A 15,701-nucleotide genomic window follows, 5' to 3' on the forward strand; every position below is an offset into this window, starting at 1 on the left:
GGTCTGGAGGATGGGGCTGGAGTCTGCTGGGCTGCTGCAGCTGCTTCCATGAGGAACAGACCTGGTGGCTTGCCCCAACCTGCTAGGGACCTGGTCATGGGTCTCCAATGAGCCCAGCAGGTACCAGGCTGCTCTGGTTTCTTTTTCCTGTGCAGAAAGTCAGTTTCCTTTTTCTAAGGCATCTGGAGGAAGAAAATTGAAATCTGAGGGAAGGTTTGTGCTGAAATGGGGAAAAGCAAGTGCTCTTGTCTGGTCTTATCTGGTCTTGCCTGGTCTGGTCTCGTCACATCATCTCCTCTTATCTCCTATCTCATCTCATCTCATAATTTTATCTTGTCATCTCCCACCACACCCCACCCATCCCATTCCACTCACACCATATCCCATCCTTCCCATCACACTCCATCCCATCCCACACCACCCCATCCCTGTCTTCTCTGGGCATCTCTGCCAGCCGTCCCCAGACGGAGCTCCTCTGGCCAGTGGAGCACGCCTGGTGGTGGTGGAGGCCACTTGGAGCATTTTCTTATCCAGGATGTATGTCAGTGAAAACAGAAACCCAATAAGCAAGATAAGGAGACGATTTATAATGGAGTTCGTGAACGTTAGGAAAGAGCTTTACAGCCAGATTTTGCAGACCACACAGGGAGAGGTTATACTCTCCAAAACCTTGGAGATTTTTTAAAAAATATTTTTATATTTAAAAAAAAGAGTTTCCAAGAATTAAATAACATGAAAGTGTATGAAATATGATGTAGGGAATGTTCCCATTGCTCTCACATCTGAAGTTAATTTGGGAGACGCTCTGAATAGCTTTTTAAAGAGTGGATAAACATTGGCATCAAAAGTGTAAATAAAGTTACCAGACAAAGCGGCCGTTCAAAGGGAATCGTCTCTGGGATATTGGCTGGGCAGTTTTAATGGCTGCGTGCAGGAACATTTGAAGATAAAACAAGGGCCTGGCTGATTAGCACGGGGTGAGGTTCTCCGCTTTGTCTCCCTCTCATGATGTCAAAGCAAGCGGTGCTGGCAGCTCTTCTCAAACGGTTTCCCACCCAGAGGTGGTGCCGGCGAGAGGTCCCATGCCTGTGGGACCCCGGCAGCCCCCTGCACTGCTGCTACCCAGAACTTTGGTCAAACGCTTCCAGGCAGCAGCTACTGAAGATCCAGCCTTCAATTTGGTCGGTGCTGGTCCCTTGGGAGATCTCACTTGTCAGAGGCAATGGGCTGGTGAGAGCCTGGCCCAGAGCATCCCTGAGAAACCCCTCGTGCTATCACACCTTGCCTCGCATCGGGTGCTTCAGCCAGGACATTCCTCCCTGGCCCCACAAATCGTTTGATTGACAGGTGCTTGGTTGGTCACAAATATTCTGAAATGCAATAGGACCTTCAGTGTTACCCAGTTTAAAATTACAAGCTGGTTGGAAGAACACAGAGGGGTCAGTTCTCTCCTGGAGCACATCACCAGCATCAGGGTTCTCTGCAGCAGTCCCCCGCGGTCTGTGGTGGGAAGGCAGAAACGGTGGAAGGACATCTGACATCTCTTTAATCTTGCCAAGAAGAAGAAAAAGGAATGCTTTTGAACTGACATTTTGGGTTGTGTCTTTTGGTATGAATTTGAAGGGGAACCTTTAGGAGTTGTCTTTGCCGGAGCAGTGTGTGAGTGAGAGGTGGTTGTGGGTTGGAGTGAATCTCAGCCCTGGCAGCCACATGCTCATTGTGGGGTGCAGCTTCCCCCTGTCCTATGGCTCTACCAGGAGGGATTTTCCTGAGACCTTTGGACAAGCAGGAATGGGAGTAGATAATAATACTTGCTGTCCTACATCCAGAAGTTCTTTACCTCCACAGCACCCAATATCAAGGGCTGCTATTCCACTTGACTCTGTAGAGCAGTGTCAGTTCCTTCTTCATTGGAGACCCTGGTCATGGCTCTGAATCACTTGACCGGTGAAGGTAGGATGTTAATAACAGTGGCAATGAAAAAAGACACAGTATAAATCCACCCCTGGGTTGTCCAAGAGCAGATCACCTATTTCGTGATTATCTATACTGCAGTAATGGATGGAAGGCTGATGGGCTGCTCTTGGAGCTGGCATGGCCCTGGTGACCCAAGAGTGCTGCATCTTGACCAACCCAGCCTGTGGAGTCTGGTGGATCTGCCACGTACCTGCCAATGTGTCAGCTGGGATTTGGCTCCCACTGCAATGGCTTATGTTTTAACTGGGCACTGTCATCCTGGGTGAGGTATCAGCTCCTGAGGCTGAGGGGCAAGCATGCAGAGCATCATCACTGGTAACTCTGCAAGTCCCCATGGCCCCGGGGCCTTTCCCAGTGGCAGCAAGCCCTGGTGTCTCCTGCCTTGTCCTGGAGACCTCCTCTTCATTCCTCCCGGTGCCCTGTTGCCAGAGCAAACCTCTCGTGTCTGACCCCGAAGCCTGGGCATCAGAGGAAACAAACTGATCTGCAGCATGACCTGTGTCAGGTAGGAATTACAAGGTTCTTCTTTTTTAGTTTTTGCCTGCTTGGGTGTTTTTCAGATGGATAAACCCAGGAGGACTTGTTTACTCTGTCCTTTGCCTGGCTATAACAGGGGTTAACAATGGCCATAACTCTTCTGATCTTTTCTTTTTTTTTTCAGTCTTGACTCCACAGTTGCTTTCCGGAGCGCTGGAGAGCAGATCTCGTAGGGCTGGAAAGGCTGCTCCCACCCCAGTGGTGTTAACCACAAGCAGTAGCTCCTCTCTCCACCCCTGGGTGAGACCCAGCAGGATGGAGATGCCGCCTGCCGGGGCACCAGCTGGAAGGACCGAGTTCACCCCAGAGACCGTGGCAAGGCTTTTATTGCAAATAACTGCGGAATGACACGTGAACTCTTCCTTCGCGCGGGATTGCCCACAAAGGGCGGCTGATTCCTGCGCCACGGCTGGTGAGCTGAGACGCCCGGCGGAGAGCTTGCGGGCACCTTCGGGTGGAGGGGCTGGGGGCGAGGAGGTGACCCGGGCTTGGAGGATACCTGGTGTGATTGCAGTGGGTCCGGGCTCACGCAGACCGCCCCCGCACATCAGGAGACATCGGCCTTCGTGCCACTTGTGTAAACTATTACAGCAAAGGGCAGAGGTTAAATGCAGCACATGTGTGGCATCAATTAACAGGATTTCAAGGTCTCTAGTGGAGTTTCTGCTCAAATCTCTTGTGGCAGGTTCAGTTTTCTTAACCCCTCAAATGCTGTGCAGTTGGCAGCCTTGGCTCTGCCGTGCTTTTGGGGGGGAACAGGCTTGTGCTGGCTGGGGGAGCTTCGCAGGGGCTGTGCCAGGAGGGGCCTCTGCCAGTTTGGGCCTGGGGGGACAGGGACACGATGCATCCCATGCCAGTTGTCCGTGGGGAAAGTGAGAGAGGCTGCACTGCTCCCTGCAGGAAGGGTCCCTGGAGGGGCATGGAGCCCCAGCAAGGCAGCTTGTCAGCAGGTCAGTGCATGAGCAGCCGCCCTTCCATCCCCTTCTGCTTCAGATCCCCTCTACCCCCACCTCGGAGCCCTCCTGGGGAGTGGCTGCTCCTGCACTTGGTCCCCAGCCAGACCCCGCTCTGCTGAGGCACCCTGATGTCCAACCGTGTCCTGCTGTTGAGGGGGCAGAGGTCCCTGTGGAGCTCAGGACCTGCTGGTGTCTTCAGTCCCTGCCTGTAAAACAGATACAGTCACCCCTCCTGCTGCCTGTGGGGACCGGGAGGAGATGGCTGCAGTGAGATCTCAGCAACGATCCAGGGCAATCTGGATGGAGAAATGGCAATTCTAAAGCTTCACCAGTCTGTGGCACCGTGCTGTCCCCAGCTGAGTGGCTCCCAGACAACACACCCATCGACAGCACATCTTCTCCTGGATTTATCAATGGGACTGGGGATACTGGGAGAGGGAATGGTTTATAAGATGGCAGTGTGACTCAGACAGCCCTTGCTGCATCCTGCGTCTCCTCCAGCTGCTCCAGCAGAGAGCTGGGTGCCACAACTGCACTGCAGCTCTGCCAAGCTGTCCACCCAGCGTCCCAGATGTTCCTCCTAAGGGCCAAGCTCTTGGAGTCACAGTGCCTGAGGAGGCTTCCACTTTGCTTGCCTGGGGGAGGGGGGGGGCCGTGTTGGTAAGGAAAAGGAAGGCTAGAGCTGCCTCCACCGTGGAGGAAGCCTGAAAACGTTATACTAGCATGGCCTAAAGACTCAGAAACTTTAAGATACATTAAAAGAAACTGAAACGTCCCAGACTGATGGCTCCTACAGGTGTTTTTTTCCCTGCACAAACTGTTAGTTTTCCATGTATGGGTGCTGCTGAAGGGAGGCCTGTCTTTGGGGTGTCAGTTCCTGGGGTTCCCAGTCTCGGCTCAAGGCTGGGGATCAGTGTACAGGGCTGGGAGCTGAGTAAGGAAGATCAATTCCAACACCGCAGATGCAGACCCCGTCCCAGGGGACTGCCCAGGGCTGTGACCTGCCTGGCTGGAGGAACAGGATACGCGCATGCCCTTCTGCACCTGCACGCCCCTAACATCACGTTGCCTGTGCACTCCTCTTTTTTGTTGGAAATGAATAGTTTCAATCCCCTGAGTTAAAAAAGCCCAAACCCCAAGCCATTCAAGAGCACTAGAAAATCATGCATTTTGGTTAGCTTTTGATGGGAGATTTCAATGTGGTTTTCAGTCGTGCATCCTGTTTGGATGAACAAAAGGCATGCCTGAAAAAAAGATGCTCAGCTCCCCCAGCTCCCAGTGTCAGGGCTGTGGGGAGACTTCTGGATGAAAGATGGATTTGGCCCGGACAACTCCACACAAATACCACACTGTTTGTTAGCAAACCTGTAAAAATCTTGGTAATCCCCTTGATCTGAAACAAATGGGCTCTGCTGTCTGGTGCTGATTTTATTATCAGACACTGCTTAGTATCATCACATGGCTTGGACTTGCGCCTAAGACTCAATGTCGAGTCAATCATGGCCTGGCAGGCAAATATCTCCCCTTTGCTCTAGATGCGTGCTGGTGCTCTGCACATGTGTGGTGCCCTGGATGCTGTGCTGGCCCGAGCCCAGTGCGGTGTGGTTTCCGTGAGACCTCTGGGACCCCAGCAGGACTGCTCCGAAGCTGTCTCCAGCCAGGATGGGAGCAGCACAGCATGGCTGGCAGGGTGAGCGCTGCAGGGTGAGAGTGTGAGAGAGGGCAGCAGCCTGGGTTTTGTAGAGTTGCTTCTGGTCTCTTCTCCTGCTGGGGTGGTAAGCTTTGCTTGGGGGCTGCATTTCCAGGGCCTGGAGCTTTGTGCAAACACGCGGCAGGGGGGCAGGAGTGTTTCTGGGATGCCACAGCAGTCCTAACGCCATTCCCAAGGTGTCTGTCAGCCAGAGCTCCCACCCGACCACCCCTTGGAGATGGGACTGAAGACAAGCCTAGAGCATCCATAGGCTGATCGGGGGACTACTGGGCATCTTGACGCTTCCAAGGCCAGGTAGATACCGGGCTGCCTGCAAAGTGGGTGAGTCAACCACAGCCCCCAACAGCAGCACCCCCTGCCCTGCTCTTCTTTCACGCTGCCCGCAGCAACTGAACATAAAACTCCAGCCCCCAGGAGACCCACCATCAACCACGCGAGCCCCAGCCGGTTTTGTTTTGATTATACATTTGTTTCCTCCCTCCTGGGAGTGTCTGACACAGCTTTTACCTCTCAGCGTGTCAACGCTTGACTCCCCCCGCCACCTCCCTCCCCTCCGGTCCGCTCTGCTTGGATTAGCCCTGACCCCTGCTGAACTCCGCTGCCAGCAGAAGTGTCAACCCCTTTCACTTTCTGAGAGCTTTCCAGCCCTGAGCGCTGAGCAGGGAAGGAGTGTCCTCCAACGGAAAACCTCCTACGTCATTTTTTCCGACTCCATGCTCTTGCTGTGCATCCCTGTGCTTGGCTATGCTCCAGCTGGGACAGCCTGGGTGACCTGCAACAGCACATCTCTACCTTTCCCCGAGCCAGCACAGGTGTAAACAGGGCAAAAGGTATTTTTAAGGAGGATTTGCTTAGTGGAGGAAAAGCGATGAGAGAGGAGAGAGTAGGGGGGTAGCTTTGGGCATGGCATGGCATGACATGGTGCATGGGGCCAAGGAGCACTGCTTTCGTGCAAGTACGGCAGGGTCAGCAGCTGTATTTCTGCAGGGGGATGTCCAGCCTCCGTGGGATGGGTGGACCTCAGCAAGATGGGAGGGAGAGGAAGAGCTGTTGCCATCAGGAGCACAGAAGGTGGGGAGAAGGTCCTCTGACTCTTCCCACCAGCTTTTGGCAGAGGCTGTGCTTCACCACACTAAGTAGCAACAGCTTAAATGTTCTGCATGTGCTCCAAAATTCATGGAAAATAGGCTCGCAAAAAAAAAAACCCAAAAAACTAACACATGTGAGGAAAGGGCACTAGCCGATGCTTGCGTGCCCACATCTCCATGGCATCAACACTTGTGGAGCCAGGAGGCAACACACCCACCCGTGAGCAGCCACCACATCCAGATGAGATGCTGGGTGGTGGAAGCGAGGCCACAGCCAGGGAGCGGGAAGGTTAACTCCAGCAATGCCACTGAAATATAGAAGGGGAATGCCACATGCTAAGGAGTTACAGATGTTTGGACATTGGTGGGGATTTGGGTGGAGCTGCTGCTGATGCACAGCGTGGTTTGCAACAGGCTGAAGGGTGGGAACTGCCAGGGGAAACCTGCCCCTTCTCTAAAGTCCATGGCTGCTGGGTGACGGAGGGAGCCCTCCCCGGCACAGGCATCTTGGGTGAGTGCATGGCTGGGACTGTCCTCTTGAAGCTTGGAGATGCCATGGAAAAGGGGTGCTGGGGTCCTTAAAAATAAATCAGGCACTGCTGGGTCTGACTGCTGTTGCAACCCTCTCTGTTGCAGCCCCAGAAGCAGCCAGGTGGGCCCCATGTGGGCCAGTCTAGGACAACTGAGCCATGAAGACAACGGCTTGGTGAAGTGATGGCCTGCCTAGCTGATGCTGGGAGAGGTCACAGGCCTGTTTTGGTCTCATTGGTTCAGCAGAAGACTCTATGCTTCATCACTGTTGTCCCTGAGCTGAAGCAGCCGTGCACGCTGTGCCAAAATGATGAACGTCATCTCGGTAGTGAAGAAGGCACTGTCAGAGGTCCATGTGGTTGGTCTCAAGTCAAGGCAGTCCCCAGCCTGTGTGCCTCCATTAACTGCAGAGATGTGAAAGTTAAGCAGGATAAATCCAGGCTGAAATGCAGATTTACGGCTGTGCTGACCTCAGCTTTTAATGATTTTGCCTTATCCCTGGCACAGGGATGGCCAGGAACCTGGCCATTCCACTGGAGCTTCCCTTTGCTGGGGCCAGTGAGCTCTGAGCCCTTTGCTGTTGTACCTGAGAGAGGTGCTGGGGTGTTGGGGACACAGCAGCTGAGAGGTCTCTGTGAACCTAGAGCTCGTGATCTGCACATGGGCAGGTCTTGCTCCTTCCTGGGGTGCCAGCTCTTCAGGATGAGCATGAGTCCCCTTGCTGGCTGGCAGCTGGAGTCCCACCCCAGAGGAGATCTTTGGGACCTGCTTTGTGCAGGTCTTGGTGAAAGCCCGAGCCCCTGGAGTGCTTTGCACCTGCAGCCCCAGGCTTGCAGGACCAACCCTTCCACGTGAAGCCCTCCTGATGCCCCCTGGTCACCACAGGTCTTCAGCTGCACTGGCTCGCTGCAGTGTTCTTGGCCATGTCAACGGCACGTTTGGTAGGTCTGCAGCCATTGCGCTTCCTGACATGTTTTCTTTTCCCCCGTGATTTTGAGAAATGTATTTGTTTCTTTGTTGAAGAGAGAGAGGGAAAGGTCATCCCTCGCTAGCAACTCATTAAAGTGAAACAATGGAAAGAACAGCAAACGGGCTCTGGGACTGGCTTCTTCAGGCATGTGTGACGCTGCCTTTTGTCAACGCAGGAGAGGGGCAGCCATCGAGATGGTGGCATCGCAGGGAGGCCCTCCCACAAACCAGTTCAAGGCATCGCTGGAGGACCTCAGTGTGTGCTAGGGCTTTTGTTTGTTTTGTGTGTGTGTGTGTGTGTGTGTGCGCGCGCGCGTGTGTGCAACGTGCATTTAGCCCCACTGTCATTGAAAAAGAGTATTTTCTGAAAATTTTCTCCTTCCCCCCTCCTGAGCTTCCCAGCTTTGACCAGTTCTGTTTCCTTCATGTGGGAGGCAGCTGCATTTGCCTCAATAATTGTGTTTCCCTGTTGCTATGTACTGCTGAGGACTTGGTGACACAATGAAGATGTGAAGTGTCCCTCTTTCCCAGGCCTGGCTCTGGGGACACTCTGGTGTCGGGGACACTCTGGCTCCCCTCCCTCCAGGATGCCCGTGCAGGGTTTGAGGTCTAGCTGCCATTTGAAGGGAGAGACAGTGCTTAGAGCTGATGGTTGCGCTTAGAAGCGATGTGAAGAAGGAACCGCTGCTCCGTGCCTGCGGCACGTCTGAGGATCAATTGCTCAAGTCCATTGCCTGTCCCAATGGGAGAGAGGGGGTGTCCATGCAGGATGGCCTATCTCCCTGCACGAGGATGCCCAGCACCCCTGCTTGAACATCCTGCTGGCCTCCAGACCCCAAACAGCCCGTGCCAAAGCCCATGGTACCAGCTGCTGGCCGTGTCCCAGGCGGGAGCGCGATGTGGGGCCCAGCAGCCCTCGGCGGTGGCTGTGGCACAGCCAGTGTGCCCTGCCCGAGGCGCTGGGCTCAGGGCGGTGCAGAACTTCTCCCAGTTTGAGGTGTGGCAGGGCATGGCACTGGGAAGAAGGGCTGGGCATGCTGCCGGAGCAGGGCTGGGAGCGGGACGCAGGGCGCTGCTGGCACGGGCAGGAGAGACATGCGGGGCGCAGGTTGCAGGTGTCCGGGGGGGCCCTCACCGGAGCCCACCAGGCAACGTGGCTTGGGGTGGTCTGGGGGCGAGGAGAGACCTCTGGAAGCGGGAGGGCGTGGGATGGCCCGTTCGGTGCTGGGGGGCACCCCGCAGGCAGGAGCGGGCGCGGGGCGCTGCAGCCCCCACGGCGTCCCGGCCGCCGCTCGGCAGCCCCGGCGGGGCCAGGGCCCGGAACGAGCGGGCGACGCCAGGGCGAGGCGGGCAAGCGGCTCCCGCGGCGGGGGCACCGGCGGCGCTGCAGCCGCCCGGCCATCCCGAGCCGGCGGGGGCCGCGGGGCCGGGGGCCGCTGGCGGCGGGGCCGGGCCGGGCCGGGCTGCGCTTCCCCGCGGCGCGGAGAGGTGGCAGCAGAGGCCCTGGGACGGGCCGCCCGGGGCGCGGGGTCCCGGGCCGGGGGGATGCGCGTCCCCCCGCCCCGCCGCCGGTGCGTCCAGCGGGACGCTCGGGCTAGGGCCGACTCCGTCCCTGGATCGGTAGATCAGCGAGTGGTTTGAGTCGGAAGAGACCTGTGAAGATCACCCGGTCCATCCTCCCCGGACATCTCTCACCAGATGAGGTTGCTCCGGTCTGACCTTGAGCGCTGCCAGCGATGGGGCAAAACCACAACAAGGTCAGGGGTCCTGAACCTGCTTTTAGGATGGGATGAGCTTTAGCTCTTTTGTCCCTTTTTTCCAGCCCAGGGCTGCCCCGCTGTGCCCACTGTCAGTCCAGGGCAACGGGAATCTCCTGAGAACTGCTCGCGAGATGTTGGGACTTGTCAAAGCTGAAGTTGAACCCTGATCCCCGCCTGGCCGGGTGCCCGCAGCCCAGCCAGACCTAATCTGGGGCTGTACACGGCCCATGTTTAATGAGGTATTGTGTACGGATGTGTCTGACTGTGTGTATGCACATGTCGTGGGCTCTGGGTGTCTCGCTCAATGTTTGCATCTGTCTGTTAGCGAGTTTGGGCATCTGGGGCCGTTCCCCTTGCCTGATTAAATATCTCCTTGGGAGCGTGTTTCTGGAACCGTGGATCTTATCACGTGTGTCTGTGACTGCACACAGAGGTGTTCACAGCTTACAGTATTTGCACGGTGCCAGCGGGTCATGCCAGGCTGTTGAAGATGCTTCTTCCACCGTCAGGATGTGTTGAATGATGGGTGAAGAGTGGGCGGCCGGCCTGAGGCCAAGGGCTGGATGAAACAGTGCAGATCAGGGTGGGTTTCCCCCTGGGTGGTGGATGAGAGTGGGGACCAGCCCTGCTCTGGGGCCATTCCCTCTCCCCAAGGGCAGGTGGAGCCCAGCCTGGGCACTGACCTGCACCCCACAGCCGAAGACGGGGGACAAGGCATCCCTGAGGCTTGGATGCAGCATCAGATGTGACCCCCCCTCTTGCAGTGAGGTGCCCCTGCAGGGCAGTGCCCTAAGCCTGGCTATGGCTGCTTTATCCCGAATAGCTCGGGGGTTTAACAACCCCCCCTTGCCCAAACGGCTCATGACCTATAAGGCAGTGCCCATGTGGTCGTCTCTGCTCCCACGTCTCTTCCCTCCTGTCCTCCCTGCCTGCACTCAGCTCATTTCTCGTCCCAGGGAGCATCCCTTCTGGCCAGGGAGCATCCCTCCTGGCCGGGGCATTGCCCTGCCTCACCACGCTGCCCTCTCTGCAGGGACCTCCGGACCCCCCCGCAGGCAGGGAGGGCTGGCAACAGCGGGCAGCGGGAGGATCACAGCCTCTGGCACATGTGCTGTCCACCCTGTCACCACCTCTGTGAAGCAAAGCTGATGCTGGCCAGGGATGTGCCCCCCAGCTCTCTCCCTTTGTCAAGAAGAGCCAAGCGTGCATGCCGGAAAAATCACCCCGTGGTAGAAACCATCCCGGCTGGAGCACGGCACTCCCTCCTCCGCTCTGTGGCCGCAGGGGTGTTTGGCTGCAGATATTTACCGAACAATTTGCATTCAATTACAGAAGCCGGAAGGACTGGGAGGATTTTCCTTCTGGTTTTCTCTCAACCGAAGCCAACTTGTCCGAATTACAACCTAGGAAGCATCTCATTAGTGGGATGTGAGGTCTCCAAAACACAGGGCGCAGAGAACATTCTGCCAGCAGTGTAGGGATGTGGGCTGGCCAGCGTGCAAGAGGGTGAGTAGCTTATCTGGTCACCACCTTCTCTTGCCTGTGGTAATCTTCCCTGTGCACGACCTCTCCTGTGGCACCTGAGTGGAGAGGAGATGGGGTTTTGGAGGCTGCCAGCTCGTCACATCATTTCCCTGTTCCCACTTTGGCTGAAGAGGCATTTGATTTTGCTGGGCTGAAGCATAAGCTGATTTTCCTATCAATTTCTTTCCCCGCCACCTCTCTCTGCCCTTCCTCCCAGGGTGCGTGGTGTCACCCGGGCCAGGAGAAGGTGAAGGTCTAGTGGCAGAGCCCTGAGGATGGTGGTTACAAGTGTTTAACAACCTCACTGAAAGCTGGATCCTCAGCGGTGCCACTGGGCTGATCTGTCCCATTGCTGTTGTCCCAAGAGGCTGGTGGCCGGGGGATATTCCTCACCTGGCCTCCTGGAGATCTGCTGTCCCGTGTGGCTCTCCTGCAGGGCATTATCCCAGAGGGACCTGAACAGAGCCCTAGTGGTCCCAGTCTCCTTGCTGGAGACTGTCTCAGGTGGGATACAAACTGGCACAGGGGGTGAGGGGGTGAGGCAGGAGCCATCCAAAGCAAGGGCAGAGGGAGAAGGGACCAGGGGGTGACTGGCTGTGGCTACAGAGGGATTTTCTGCCAAGGTTTGGGAATGGAAGAGATCAGGGAAGTGCAGCTGGCAGCTGTGCTTGGGCTTACGTGGCTACGAGGCGACTTCTCTGCCAAAAATCTAATGCCCTTCCAAAACTACTTTCCTGGATAGAACTCACAAGCAAACTGCTGAGCGAGCTTCTGCCAGCGACCAAGATGGAGGCATGGCTCCGTCCCCTTCCTACCGACCTCTGCACTCGGGGCATACGTGCTGGCCGGTGTGATGCTTGCTGCCGTGCAGGAGCGAGGACATTCGTGTTTTGAGGAGGGAGACTGGGTGTGAGGAGCCCACTCACCCGGCTGCCTCCCCGTCCCAGCAGAGCCTGTGGGTGCTGGCAGGGAACCGCGCCATCGCCTTGGCTCCTGGCCCAGGCGGGGAGGTGTCTGTGCTCGCCTGTGGACTGCACCATCTGCTCCTTGAGCTGCTGGCCAGGCTGGCTCTTCCTGGCTGCTCTCCCTGCCCAGCACCTCCCAACCCTCCTCAGGCACCCGGTGCCTGGGCAGGAGCATCTGCCTGGGCCCTGCTGCCACAGTGGAGGTGGCTGGCCAGGAGCCCTGGTCCCCTCCCTGCATCGTGCCACCTCTGCCAGCATCTGGGTGACAGCGTGCGCTGGGGCAAGTGGGTCTTGTGGCTGTGCCATTGAGAGCCACCTCCTTTCTTTGCTCCTCTTCAAGGCTGTGGCTTGTTTCAAGGTTGAATTTGATGAACTCCAGCTTCCAGCTGGGTGATCTTGTAATGGTTTTCTCTGTAAAAGAGCATCACCCTTGTGTCCTGCAGGTGTTCCCTGGGCAAGGGTTGTGCAGGACACCAGCTCCCTTGAGCACAGGGTGAAGGAAAGGCTGGGATGGAGAAAGCCAAGCTGCCTACGTCAGCTCAGCCACTCTGTTCCCACACCTCCACCAACCCCGTTGCAGGAGAGCCACCAGGTTTCTCTGGTGCAATGTGCTTCTCCCAGAGCCAGGCTGGCTGGCCTCTGCAGTGCCCCATGGGTCCCAATGACCCCAGGACACACCAGGGTCTTGATTCCAGGCTGTGAAGTGCCTGAGCCCCTTGACACGACCGAGGCTGGTTTTGATGCAGAGCTCCTCACAGTCAGAGGACTGTGACCCACTGAGGGAGGATGAAGTGGAGTTTCCACTGGAGGAAGCTTCTCTCTGGCAGGAGAGGCAGGAGACTGGTGGTCTGGCCCAGCAGACATGGGATGCAGCTCTCCCCACCGCAGGCTGCCCACCCTGTCCCCAATGAGCCTCCTGCCCCTCTGTGTGGATGAATGGGGTCCTCCTTTTCCTGAACCAGCCCTGCCTGCCCCTTGGGGGCTGCCTACTCCTTCTTGCTGCCTGTGGAAGGGCTGGTTGCTGCTCCCAGCCAGGCAAGGCAAGCCCCCAGCAAGCCCTGCCCCATGCAGCTGCTCTCAGTGGCGTGCCCTGTCCTGACTTTGCTGCCGCTGGCACCTTGGGGATGCCCACCCTTCACTCCCCTGGCCTCCAGCAGCCCACAGACCCAGTACCATCCATCTTTGCCCTCCAGACCTGTCCCCACTCCCCTTGCCCTGCCACCCCTGGACCACCATGGGTCTGTGGGGAGCTCTGCTTGCATTGCTTTGGGGGCTGGCGACAGTGTGGGGGGCAGAAGCTCCCCGCAGGTGGCATGGGGCCGAAAGGAGGAGTGGGAAGGGGGTCGGGAGACAGGGCAGCCCACCACCCAGCTTGGCTGCGCCAGCTCCCCTCCCCGGCCCCACCATCCCATTTATTACCCCTCTGCCATTCATCGGGCCAGACAGATGCCCCCAAATAAATACCCCCAGACAATAGGGTGGGAGGGGCCAGCAAGGCTCCTCATGAATAAACATGAGGGTCTTTGGACACAGCTTCCTCTCTTCGCAAAATGGGACCGATTGTGCAGCAGGCGTTTAAAATTCAGCCGTGGTCGGGCTGTCTTCCAGTGCCCCCCGAACCGCCGAGGTGCTTCATTTATTTCATAATTTCCCCTCCTCCCCTCTCGGCGACAGACCTGGCTCTTTTCACGCCTTGTCCTCCCTCTTTCTTTCCTTCTTGCTCCCTTTCTCTATTTTATTTTTTTTTATCTTCCTTCCTTTTCCTACTCCTTGTTTCTTTCTCTCCCTGGCTTTTGTGCTGGGCCCGTGACGAATGGCTCAGAAAAGAGGGTGCTGTGAGAAACTGAAGCTGCCGCTGGCGGAGTGGGTGGTGAGGACTCGGTGCTAGGGGGGTTGGGGGGGTCTGCCTGTGAGCGCCCGGCGGGGGCTCCCACGGGGTGCTGGGATGGAGAGGCAGCGGGGTGATCCGTGCTCCCCAGGGACCTTGCTGCCTGGGTGCTTGGAAAGCCAGGGGTTGGATCCCCCTGCCTGTCCCCCTGCCTGCGGGGAGCCAGCCCTGCTGGTGCCCATCCCAGCACTCCCAGCCTCCGGCGCTGCGCAGCCGCGGGGGAAGGTCTGCCCTGCCACATCTCCCACTTCGGTGAAGGGCAGCCCTGGGCAGGCGTGTTGGAGCGCAGTGCCCAAGAACTGGGACATGTGGAAGGAATAAGGAGATGTCTGGCCACGCCAGGGCAGCCCCGGTTTTGGTGGAGGGCTCCTTGACCTGCACCCACACTGGGACGGCACCGGCGGTGCTGGTCATTAGATCCTGTATAAGTGGCTTGTTGGGATTGTGGGCAGCAGCATCCCTGATGTCCCCATGCCCACAGTGACACTCTGTCCTAGGGAGTGGATGGAGGGGTGAGGGCAAAGCCGGAGCAGCAGCAGGGAGTGGAGGGGTGGGAGCCTGGGGCACAGGTGTCAGTGTGGATCAGCATCCCGGGGAACATGCCAGCACCCAGACGTTTTGTCAACCAGATGCTGAGATCCTGACGCTGCACACCCATGGGAAAGCCAGAACACGCCTGTACCATGCATGGGATGGATCCACAGGTCATGGCACCCTGTGTCCCACCTGCTGGGCTGCTCGAGGGGTGGCAGGAGGATGCATGGAAAGGTAGGGTCCCCTATGCTCATCCTGCCTCCAGAGCTCTGGTGGGATTAAGCAGCACCCACATCCTTGAGGAGCTGCAGAAGGTCCCCAGGTAGCTCTGGCTTGGTCCCTGTGCTATAAGAAAGTGTGCCTACCCCTTCCCCACCTCTGTGATTCTCTGCCTGGAGATGAGGCAAGGAAAAAAGAAGTTTCTACCCAAGGGCTGGCAAGAAGGATGCGATGAGTGAGGTGTTCCCTGCCAGACCATCTCCCCTTGGGGCTGGCAGGGGAGGGGAGGGCTATGCTGGCAGCAGCAGGTGCTGGTGGGGCCAAGGGGACATCACCAGCTGCAGGCTGGGGGTGGGCAGAGCTCCATCCAAACCCCTGCAGGCTCTCCATGCCTGGGAACTTGGGGGATGGCTTCCTCAGCCCACAAGAGGATGCGGAGGGTCTCACTGAGGGCCTGGGGGTGATGCTGGGGGATGTGGGTGCTCATGTGAAGAGCCGCTGTGCATCGCCCACTGCCACCTCCCACACAGGCACTACTGCCCGGCTGTCCCGCTGCCTGCTGGTGGGGCACGGCCGGCCGGCAGCCTGCAGGAGGACGGGCCTGGCAGGCTCCAGCAGCGGGAGGGCTCCTGCATTACAATCCAGTACAATCTGTCCCCCTTCCCGCTGCCCAGCAGTAGGGGAGACGGTTACTGTTTAATCCCATTTGACAGCTCTTTCATCATCTGCCTGCCTCCCTCCAGCTTCCCCATGGTTCCTCCAAGGCTCCTTTGTGGCCGTAATCAAAGCCTGGTGAGTGATGGCTGTTTGGGGGGAGGGAGGGAAGGGACAGCCGAGCAAGGGTGGCTCACTTGCTGGGGGGCAAGGGAGCACGGCCTTGCTGCTGCCTCGGAGAGCTGCTCGGACGGGGCCAGTGGGATCACGGCGGGTGGGTGCCTTTGCTGTGCAGGTCCTGCAGGTGTGGCTGTGGGTGGTGGCATTGCGAGCTGGACTGGATGGAGTGTCTCCAGTGCTGGAAGCCACACTATGCTGAGCATGCCCA

General features: G+C 57.6%; 1 long non-coding RNA gene across 1 annotated transcript; it reads left to right on the forward strand.

Annotated features, from left to right (window-relative positions):
* The first annotated feature begins 13,818 nt into the window (after positions 1-13,818).
* Positions 13,819-15,456, forward strand: LOC129735794 (uncharacterized). Its single transcript, XR_008731645.1, has 3 exons — positions 13,819-13,888; positions 14,536-14,674; positions 15,373-15,456. It is a non-coding gene; the product is annotated as an uncharacterized LOC129735794 (long non-coding RNA).
* The last annotated feature ends 245 nt before the right edge of the window (positions 15,457-15,701 follow it).

Source organism: Falco cherrug, chromosome 4 (genome assembly GCF_023634085.1).
Source record: "Falco cherrug isolate bFalChe1 chromosome 4, bFalChe1.pri, whole genome shotgun sequence".
NCBI lineage: Eukaryota > Metazoa > Chordata > Aves > Falconiformes > Falconidae > Falco > Falco cherrug.